The sequence below is a fragment of the Lipotes vexillifer genome, unplaced genomic scaffold, assembly GCF_000442215.2.
Source record: "Lipotes vexillifer unplaced genomic scaffold, Lipotes_vexillifer_v1.1 scaffold1644, whole genome shotgun sequence".
In the NCBI taxonomy this organism is placed as follows: domain Eukaryota; kingdom Metazoa; phylum Chordata; class Mammalia; order Artiodactyla; family Lipotidae; genus Lipotes; species Lipotes vexillifer.
Genome location: NW_006770071.1, coordinates 340,074 through 352,054, shown reverse-complemented (window position 1 = coordinate 352,054; position 11,981 = coordinate 340,074).

Here is an 11,981-nt window from a genome sequence, read left to right as displayed (position 1 = left end):
TTTCCCTCCCTTCCCTTTTCTCTTTCCTCTCTGCCCCCTCCCTTCTCTTTCTAAACACTTCAATCCAAAAGCCATTATAAGCATCCACAGGGTAGGAGGAGTCCTGGTGTGACATTGTAGCCCATTTAGGGTGAGGAGGGCATCCAATGGGAGGGTGGCGGCAGCGGTGGTGTAGGCCATCAAAGCCACAGCAGGATAGGGAGTTTCCTGTGCAGAGGTATCAGAGACTCATGCTTTTGGGTGTGTGTGGTGCAGGATGTCAGAGCCTGAAAAGAGTAAGAACACTGTCTATGTGTGTGAATGGCTGGGACAGGACGAGCCAGTACTGGTGGTTGGACAGAGTGAGAAGAGCATCTGCAGGGCGGCAGCATCAGCGGTGGCCTGATATGGGGTTGTTGGAGCCTGAGACAGGAGGAGGACATCTGTGTGAGTGTGGGGTGTGTGAGGGGGAAGAGGCGGGTACAGCCCAGCATGTGGAGTCAGAGCCTGAATGGGATAAAGAAGGCATCCACGCAGCAGAGGGGGATTAATCCAGCAGCAACAGGATGTTAGATACAGACAGGGGGATTGAGCAAATACCTAAATATTTTAAAGGTGATAGGAGCAAGATTTCTCATTGTCAGAGAGGGTAGTTACAAATATGAAAAGAGAAAAAAATTAGAATGAACCCGATGGTGTTAGATTGGAATTGGAGATATTGATGTGAAATCATAGTTTTTGATAGATATATATACAAATTGGGTGTAAAGGTGTGACATGCACATATTCTCTAGCTCTAGTCACAAAGAGAGTCCGAGCGCAGTGACAGCCCAATAGCAATAAACACAGCAGATGTCTAGATCTTGGAAACTAAATGCCATTCTCCACTCAAAAGGATCCCTGAAGAAGCCCCAGAAATGGGACAGAGAAAGTATAAGTAATCCTGGAACACTGCATGGTGCCAGAAAGTAGCGATGTGCCTGATGAATGATGGGGACATGTCAAAGGACACAGAACATAGCCTGAGGGGCTCCCATTGAACAAAGCTAGGACAATTTGAGCATCTAAATAAATTATGATTATAATGGAATATAAACCGCTGAATAGAAGAGGCATCTATGAGTCCATGCTGATATCAGTAAGCCAATGAATAGGTTGAAAGTTTGATGAAGAGTAGAAATCAAGGCTCAAAGTAGCTTCCTACAAAATACTTATTAAATACAAAGGAAAAAGGTAATTTTACAGTGGAGAAGCTGGCAGACACTGGAACTGGCAGGCAACTGATCAGCTGATTATCACCTGACCATCAGTAATGTGATGTTAAATCATGTTGCTACCTAATTGAAATCATGTGCCACCTAATAGGATGCAGTGAAAAGAACATAGCATCACTTTGTTGTCATTCCTGCCAAAACCAAAGATGCATAATCGGAATCTAATCATACAGAATCATCTAACAACCCCAAATTGAGGGCCAGTCTACAAAATAACTGGTCTGTAATTTTTAAATGTCCAGGTTATAAAAGACTGAACAGATTTTTCAAATTAAAGAACGCTAATGACACATGATAACTAAATGCAACTTGTGATTTCAGGCTGGTTTATTTTGCTATAAAGGACATTACTGTGACAGCAGGTGAGACTGGAATGGATCTGAGAATAAGATGGTGCTAGGTATCAATGTTACTTTCCTTTTTTTTTTTACTTTCCTGGTTTTGATGGTTGTATCGAGTCATATAGGAGAAGGTCCTTGTTTGTAAGAATTAGATACTAAAGCATTCACGAGTGATGGGGCATCATGTTAACAAGTTACTCTTCAGTGGTTCAGAAAAAAACATTCTTGTGCTGTTCTTGAACTTTTTCTGAACATCCGAGATTGTTTCACACATACACAAAAATAAACAAACAAACAAACCCCAGTTGTTTAGAGTATCATGATCTAGACTCTCAAAGAAGGAAAAGTACCAAGGAAGGCACAGGGTCACGGAGGCACAGAGAAATAAAGAGAAGAATTTCTTCATCCTTGGGTAACGGCAGTGAAGTGGCCAGAAGCCAACATGGAGGCCTCCATTCAGGGGGCCTCAGTAGGGGTCTCTGAAAGGATAATACAGCACGGAAGTGGACAGTGCGTGGGGCTAGGATTTACTCCTGGTTAGACCCACTGAGGCTGACTCTGGTGGGGGCGTCAGCGAGTGTTTTAATCACTAAACCAAGGTCCTGTCGTCATCACTCATCACATCCCAGTACATCTGAGAAGAGCTCCCCAATCCTTGTCGTCTTGGCAGTGCCACGTGCAGTGCAGACCCCACAGAGGCCACTTTCAACCTTGACTCATGGTGGGCAATGCAGGTCTAACACCTGCTAAGAAGGAGCCTCCATCATTCTTATTTGACTCATTCTTTCTTTGCACATGACCTTCACTGCAAAATTTTTTGTCTTGTTCTAGTTCACATTCTGCCTCATCCCTGTGGCTCTGGACCTCTTGCCACTCCTGCCTGTAGCCTTAGTCTCTGTCTTTGCTGTATTTCTGTTCCTGATTGCTCTAGGAACAAACCTGGTTATCAGTCACATGCTAGGCAGAGATTGGCCTTCCTCTTTGAATGCCTCTTCCCGTTGAGGGAAACCAGAGCAAGTGTCTCTGCTGGAAGGGGTCCAAGAGCTCCTTTAGCCCAATTCCATCATTTCACAGATGAGGAGACCGCGGCCTGGAGAGGCTGCCTGATGTACTGGTGGTGACAGAGCCAGGAGCAAAGCCCAGGTTTTTAGTCTCTTGGGTCAGTGTACAGACTACAGGCTATATTGGGGTGGAGATGGTGGTGGCAGAATTTAAAAAATAAAAGTGGAAAAATAGAAAAGGCCCTCTTAAAGGAGGCAGAGAATTCAAGTCCAAAGCTTGTCAATTTGATCTAGCAATGAATAAGGAGTCACTACAGAGGGATGATGTATTTGAGATGGATTATGGCATTGATTTAACACAGGGTTTCTCAACTGGTATTACTGATACCTGGGACTGGATAATTCTTTATTGTGAGGGCTGCCTAGTGCACTGTAGGATGTTTAGCTGCATCCCTGGCCTCTATCCATTAGATGCAATAGCACCTCCCCAGTCTTGACTATCAAAAATGTCTCCAACCTTGCCAAATATCCGCTGGGGTAAAAAGTCACCCCTAGTTGAGTACCACTGGTTTAATGCATGGATTGGAACCAAGATGCACTGGAGAAAGGAAGCCAGTAGGAGGTTACTAGAGTTTCAGTTCACTGAGGTGGTGCAACCAATGGTTTCAGATGTCTGCTTCAGGAGGCAGACCGCCTGCTTTACATCAAGACTAAACACCAGCTTGTGCCTGCTCCTGGGCTCGCTAACATGGCAGTGATATTAATTCCTATCTTTTAGGGTTGTCGTGAAAGTGTATCTAAAAAACACTGATAGCAGGGCTGGCAAATAGGTAGATGTTTGATGTGTGAAGAGAAATGGAGGGAAAACGAGTAAGCCTTGACTGAGTATGTGACCCGAGAGCCAAGCCCTGCAGTGATGTCAGGGTGATGCCCCCCCCACCCCCCAGGGTATTGCACCAGGTGCTGTGAGCAACACATCTAGACCATTCTAAGTGGTCTATTGACTAATGTATTTGCTCTATAAGGATTTGATGACTAAATTAGACTTGCGGGCATTTTAGTTTCTACTGAAAGGCTGACAGATCAAATTTTAGTAAACTTCATCTTGTATGGAAATAGATGAATCAAAGGAAAGAAATCAAGTCAGATGTCTCATCTTTGTTTCAAACACAAAAATAGGTATGGAGGTACATATTTATTTCAAGTGAAAAGAAAAATCACAGCAATTGCCTGAAGCCCTGGCAATTCAGGACCCGTTCTTCTGTGATCTCTTTAGGCAATTTGCCAGAAAGGCTTACACAGAAATGGTTCCTAGTGCCACCTGCCTTCCACTCACCACCTGTAACACTCTGCAATTCCCGCAACTCCCCGCATTCACGGGAGCCTTGAAGTTTCAGCTTTCTTAACCCTGTACTAAACCTACCACTAATTACAGTATGCAAATCCCAGATGACTGTGCAATAATGTTATGATAGCACTCTGTGCCCTTGTTCTGGGTCTTCTGGAAATATTTTGTGGGAATGAAAAAAATCCCCCGGTGAACCACAGCGTGGCTGAGCTCCAGCGGCCTCTAACATACCACTGGTGCACATGAAAACACTCCAGCGACAGACAGGTGAACAGGTTTTACTTGGCTGTTGTTTGCTCTCCACATTTGTACTGTTTCCTCTGCCAGAGATATGCACTTATTTTATTTTCCCATCCTGAAGATTTATGACTCTCCCACCAAGAGGCCTCTCTCCCTCTTGCAGCATTCTTTTAAATAATAATAGTAATAATCCCCTACATTTATAATACTTTATATTTCCAATGCAGTTTCACATATATTAACCCACTTGCAGTATTGTTTTTGCCTCAGAAATGGCTATCAGCCTTCTATAGAATTTCTAATTTCATTCTAAAACCCTGTGATCCTTTCATTTTGCTCTTTTAACAACGTTATATGTTGTTCAGTTCGCAAGGTTCAATCTTAATTAAACCAAGTTCAGGATCCAAGCGGAAGTGACTAGCAGTGAGGGGCAGATTACTAACACCCTATGGCACACTCACTCTAAATTTAGGCGCTACCCTTAGAGTCTTCCAAATGGAATCACAACCTTATAATTAATATTTCCTGTCCTTCCTCCCTGTGTGAGATTGTCTGTCCCAGTGGCATTTCACAGTATTTGCAAGTATTTATTCTTTACAGAGTGTATGTTACCAAATGTGAACTGAGAATAGCAAGACCACGCTTTTCATTTTTCCTGAAGAGACAATTAAAAACTAAAAGCCAAACCATTACTGTATAATTGTATGTAAATATATGGATTCTCCCCCGCAAAGTCCCTAGTTTAAAGAACCGTATTTTTAAAGTTAAAATATGTTGATGTGTGTGAATCCGAATTCTAGTATAGCAATATGTGTGCATGGGGACACACTAGTGGGTGTAGAATGGAGTTTTAAAGCACCATGAAATTTTGTAGATCAGTATGCAAGGTAATGTCCATTTTGTTTGACAGCAGTATATCAATATGCATGAAGACCTAACACCAGAATAAAATTTACTAACAATTTATAGCTTTTCCAAGTTTTCTCCGACCAGATTTAAAGGCACAGAAGAAAAAAACCTCAGTTTCCAAAAATGTAAGGTTCAATGTCAGGTGCCAGGAATTCCATATTCTGCTATGTAACAAATGTCTAATTTCTAAGCGGGAAGTGAGAGGAAGTAGAGGAGGGGGAGAGAAAAAGACAGCAACCACCTAGGCTGAAAGTGAGCAATGCTGCTTAAGGCTGGTGTGCATGTTCTCATGTGTGACCCTAATAAAAGTGTGTTTTACAGCTGACTTCAATGGGATAATTAAGTGCTCAGATGTACCCATCCATATTTGCCAATTGAAGGTATATTTGATAATTGGCTTTAATAATAAGTTTGCATAATAGTAACCAAGAGAAGAATTTGGCTAGCTGTGGGTTTTTTTCTGTGAAAACCATGTTTTGGATGAACTAACAACAGCTGAAATTGTGATGAATCTAGAGCTCTAGCAGAAGCCCAAAGCTACTCAATCCATCTGTAGTTAAATTATCTAGTTCCTGGTCAATAGCAGGCGACATGAAGCCATCGTTAAATGAACCACATACCCTAATATCGTACTTGGAGAGGTTTATGGTCATTTGAGATGAGATAGCCATCTCTATGACTGGCATGTCTCCAACTATCTATGCCTCAAAGACTTATGCATATCTATCCCAGTCATTTGCTATCCTAGTGTGGCTATGCCTTACAGAATTATGAACACCTGTAGCCCTCTCATATTAGGTCAGTACACATCACCTGCTGGTTAATAGCTTCCCAAAGAGGTTCTTGATGTCCCAGGAGACTAGCAGTGCTCTCATCATTGGGAGGCTTGTTGGAAATGCAGTCTTGAACCCCATCTCAGACCTCCTGCATCAGAATGTGCATTTTAATGAGATTCCCAGGTGATTCAAAGGCACTTTAACATTTGAAAACCATTGCTTTACACAGTCTTTCGCACCTTCCTTTGGTCATTATCTTTTAAATCTGTATCAGGGCAAAGGACTCTAAACAGATCCTCCTGTCACCACTCTTACCCCACTTCTTTAATGCCTTCATGCAGCTGCCAAGGCACAGCTCCAACGATACAGGAACTGCACATCCAATCTCCCCAAGCCTTTCTGTGGCTTTCAGAATTAAGCCCGGACTACTCAGCCCTTTCTGGTCTATTCCGCATCTACATTTCCAGCTGCATTTCTTAACATTTCCATGGGATGTGAGAGTGACTTGGGCAAGCATAGAGGTGGCTACTCTAAATTAGAAGGTCCAAGAAGTCTTCTGGAGGAGGAGATGGTTGAACTGAGACCCAGATGACAAGAGCTCACTATGCCCAGAACCTGCCTCCTTCTTTTTGCACAATCCATTGCCTGCACCTGGAGGAAATGTGCTTACCTTATTCTGCTTCCTGCCTCAATTTTATATGCATTCTCCCAGATTCAACTGAAATGTCATTCCTTTCCGGAGTCTTTTCTGAGCAGCCCTGGTTCACATTTGGGTTAGTTCCCTTGCTTTGGACTTACATATACATCAGGCTAAAATGGCACTGTGAGGGTTTGAGTCGCTGGAAGCAGACACTGATGCAGAGTTTGGGTTACAAGATATTTATTCAGGGTGAACATTTGTGAATAGAGGATGAAGGAAGCAGGACTGGTCTATGGGCACAATCTGAGGAGTTATGTAATGGAAGAAATATGGACTGAAGTCATGCAGAGTTGGGGCCAATCAAAATCTCATGCAAGCTGGAAGTCTGGGGAAGCAGAGAAACTTCTCAGTCTGCAAAGAGAAGAGTAGAGAAGTCAAAGTCCATGGGGTCTCACTCAGAGACAAACAAGCAGCCTCAGTTCTTAACCTACACCTTTTCATCCCTGAGAGCGGCTACTGTCAATGAAATTGCCCGATTGCTTTAGCCTATCTTGAGTGGAGCTCTGTTTGGTGCAATGAAAGGGTCCCTGGCTAAGGTATTAGATGACATGAATATACACCCACAGGAAAGTAGTTCTAGAGTGAATTTCTAAGCCTCTTCCATCCACAGCTGGCCACCCAGGTCCAGCTACAAGTGATCCAGATGTGGAGTACCTCCAGAAGACAAGGGTCAAAGTACTGTTAGCCTAGAAAAGTCACTCGGGTCTGCTTCTTTTTTTTATAAAACTACCGGGGGATTGTGAAACTCTAAGCCTTAGTGTACACTTGCATATGGGAACATCCTGATTCATTTTGAACGTCTGGAGAGAGAATCAAGGTTGTAAGGTTGAAGGGTAACAAGAGAGTAGTAGACCAGTTGTCTTCAAATTATGTTACAAGGCTTGTGAGTGCTTGTTGTGTACTGTATAAAAGAGGGATTTCCATGCCAGCAGATCTGGCCAAGCCTGATGTCATTGACTAGCAAGCGTGACCAGTGCTGCTGCAAAAAAAGATGATGGGGCTTCCTTGGTGGCACAGTGGTTGGGAGTCCGCCTGCCGATTCAGGGGACACGGGTTCGTGCCCCGGTCCGGGCAGATCCCACATGCCGTGGAGCGGCTGCGCCCGTGAGCCATGGCCACTGGGCCTGCGCGTCCGGAGCCTGTGCTCCGCAACGGGAGAGGCCACAACAGTGAGAGGCCTGCGTATCCCCACCCACCCCCCCCAAAAAAAAAGATGATGAAAATGTGACTGCTGGTATTAGCTGGGATTTTCCCAGCAAAAGTCGAGGTGAATCCACCTGGAATTGCCTTGATCAGGGAAACTGGGCTGTTCTTTGGCATATCTACTCTACTTCTACAGTTTTTATAGACTTTTTGTTCACTGATATAATTCTATTCACCTCGCCTTCACACATGTGGGTGTTCGGTGTTTGCTGGTGAGCATTTAAGATGATGTTTATATATTCTGGTTTTGCACAGATGTGTCTAGGGATTTAAAACTTGGGGATTTCATTACGCCTCTCTTAATGACTAGATATTTATTGACTAGATTAATTAACACATTGTATATTCTTAGGCAAAAACATCTCCATTGTCAATGATATAATAGTTTCATGGGAGACATTGGAGTCATTCATTAAGGTACACCTTTACCCTTGTGGAACACAAAAATGATTCTAAACTATTATCCCTGGAAAATCACACTAAATTACATACATCAAAAGACTTAGGGGGAAATCGTGAATAGTTCATTTCTGTGTAATTCCTAATATCTTAGCAGCATGCATGGAGGGTGATGATATTGGCTAACTCAAAGCCCTCACCTCTGACAGTAATGGAACACGTCAACAAAACTGTACTTTAGGAGATGAAAAGAAAACAGAAACCATTAGGACCATAATTATGGGCGTCAGCAAAAGAGAGATCCAGCTGGACTTTAACAGTAGATTTCAACTCATACCTGTTTAATTTTCCATCTGAGTTCATTATACATCAAATAGCGTCTTCTCCGCATCTCATAAAATTCTCAAATCTTTCCCTTGGAGAGAGGGAGCCAATATCATTTCTGACCTATTGACTGACGGATATCCACCCCAGGCTGACCGTAGTTCATTAAAAACAATACGTGTGTTTCTCTTTATGTCATCACTTTATTGAATCCCACATGTTCATTGCTAGTTCTGAGGCTAAAAGGTTAAATTGCTGGTATTGCAGAACTTATCTAACTTTTCTGAAAGTTATTCTTCATGACCTCAAGTTTGGCTCTTGGAGGTAAACCTCAGGCCTGGGCGTTTTTAGCACATTCCACTTCTGAGCAGCAGGCTGCTAAAACTGTTGCTCGCGAAACATCACACTCAGAGTGCTTATCGCCACTCCACCACTTCAGCTGTTGCCAATAGGCAGGTTTTAATGTGTCAGCTCACAGAGCTCTCAGGAAGCTGCTGTCGCTTTTCATTTTTGTCCCTGTGAAGTTAGTGGATGTGCTCAGCATTGTCTGCCCCTTGTGGTGTGGGCCGTGAACTTTAAGCTAGCATGATACATGTGGGCAAACTGTCTAAACAATTTGGGGAATTAAAACTATACATTTATATACCACGGATGAGCCTTTCCCAAGGGCTCCCATTCCCCTGATTCCATCCTAGATCAGGGCCTTGAATCTTCTCCCCTCTGCCTCTTCCTTTAGGCTGAGGTTGGTGCATGGGCACAGTGAAACAGCATCCAAGAAAAAGGTGATGATTTCTGCTCAAAGATGTACTAAACATTTTTTAAACCTCATTATGTAAATGTATTACCCTAATACACTGATTCTTCTCTTGTCCAACAGAGCCCTTAGACACTAGACAGCCTACAACAAACTCAGAATATTAACAAGAATTCTTTTTCCTACTCTGTGACTGATGTACAAATATCTAGCTAAGGCCATTTCAGAGATTCAGGTCCAAGGCAAATTATATTGTTTTCTTCCAAACACAATATAATTTGTGTTTTTCTTCCAAAAATTTTATTTAAGCAATATTAGGCTAAAATTAATTTCAAGCTTGAAATGTAAAAAGAGTTGCATAAAGACAACCTACAGACTCAAAGCAAGTGTGACAATGGGGCAGGACAGACTCAGGTCACTCAACATGTTGCTTTAGGTTTTATGGGGAACAATGGAAGGGAGGTTCCAGGAGGACCGATAAAACTCAAGAGTATTTGGCGTCAGCTCCACCTCTTCCCTCACCTGCACCCTCTCTAAGTCACTGCCAGGTACTAAGCAGGACTCCCCCAAAGAAGGGGCAGAGCAAGGAAGGTCAGAACATAATGTGTGTGGAGTCTCAGGTTGGCCTTGAAAGCAAGTGAAGTTCATCTTAGTGGAGAGGAATGGAGAGGCCATTCTTGTCCAGAGGGATCATAACACATGGGACTCACAGGGTCACGAGTGTGTGAGTGGAGACTAGAGGTCCGGTGGGCGCAGGTGACAAAGGAAGCTGGGCTAGTGGTGCTGCCGCCATCTTGTTTTCTCTGCCTCTGGGTCCCTATTTTCTCACAGCTGAAACACTGATTCCCCCACTTGTAGTCTCCGTCTTGGTCCTGTTCACTGCCAGTCCTCATGGAGACTGAAAGGGTGTCCACAGCCATACCCTCTTTCTCTACCAGGAGTTGCACACTCCGACTTACGTCACCATTACAGACCTGGCCCAGCCACACCTGCAGGACTGCTAACATTGCTCTTCATCCACTAATCAGATGCAGACAAATTGGTGCCCCTGGAGTGATGCCTGGAATCAGATTTCCCCAGATGACAGCTTACTTCCTGCCAGCTCCCAGCCCTTCTAGGTCTAGAGTCCTGCTATTTCCAGGCCCCAGGGCTTGGGGCTTTATGGCTCTGCCTTATTCTTGATGACCTTTTCTCCTATGTGGGATGGGAAGTTTTACCTCTGACCCCAGCCCAGTTGTTGGGATTTTACTCCCCCAGGAAGAGCTTTTCAAGATGATTATCTGTCTCCCTCATGCTCTGCTTTCTGGAGTTTGGGCCAATGTCCCTTGCTGGCCTGATTGGGAGCCCCAGTTGGAAGCCAACTGTCATTTGAATCATGACTAAGATTGATGTTGATTTAAACACTGTTTAAAAGAGCTTAGCACTGTTCTTTACCTGTTCTTCCTGGTCCAGGAGTCAGCCTCTGCACCCCCATTATTTTCCCACCACTCATTATGACCTGGTAGCTAGTTATCCTGCTTCTTGGAGAAACACCATGCATTGTACTTAAATACAATTTAATCTATTATCAAGACATGCTGGGGACTTCCCTGGTGGTGCAGTGGTTAAGAATCCGCCTGCCAATATAGGGAACATGGGTTCGAGCCTTGGTCCAGGAAGATCCCGCATGCCGCGGAACAGCTAAGCCCGTGTGCCACAACTACTGAGCCTGTGCTCTAGAGCCCGTGAGCCACAATTACTGAGCTCACGTGCCACAACTACTGAAGCCTGTGCGCCTAGAGCCCCTTCTCTGCAACAAGAGAAGCCACTGCAATGAGAAGCCCGCGCACCGCAACAGAGTATCCCCCGCTAGCTGCAACTAGAGAGAGCCCGTGTGCAGCAATGAAGACCCAATGCAGCCAAAAATAAATAAGTAAATAAATAAATAAAAAATAAAACTGCCCCTGCCCAAGCTCCAGTCCAGTCTAACTAAATCAGAGTTTCTAGGGCTGGGGCTTGAGCATCAGTGTTAAAAAAAAAAAAAAAAGACATGCTGTGTACATAGGAACGACACTAGTGGACAACCTCAACTGATAGCCTGTGATGTTAAGATCTGATTTTTTTATGTAATAACAATAACAATAACAACAGTTAACACTAGTATAATACAATACTTTATAGATATATACTCATTTGGTCCTCACAATAATCCCATGGTGAGTACTACTGTAATCTCCATTTTATAAGAAGGGAAGCCAAGTCACAAAGAGGGTAACTGACTTGCTCAAGTTTACACAGCTGGGGAGCAGTGTGACTGAGATTGAATCCCAGACGTCCTGACCCCTGTGCCTGCATGCTTCACCATCATGCCATGCTACCTCTCTGAAGCAGGAGGCCACTTTAGGTTCACAATATAATCAGTGGTCAACTTTTGGGATACTTTTGGAACTGCTTACATAAAATATTTCTGCTAAAAGAGAATTACTGCTAACTAAAGCTAATTTAGGCTTGCACTCTGCCAACACACATACATACACTCAAACACACACATACACACACTCACACAATCTGACACAGACAAGTACTTACCTCTCAGTCTGCAAATTGTCAACTTGGGCCAGAGTTTTAGAGTAAAAGTCAAACATAAAATATATAAAGGGATTATCACAGTGCCTGGTATATTGTAAACATTTGATAATGTTATTTTGTAATTATTATCATTAATAATGCATATGTCAATATGAATTAATATGC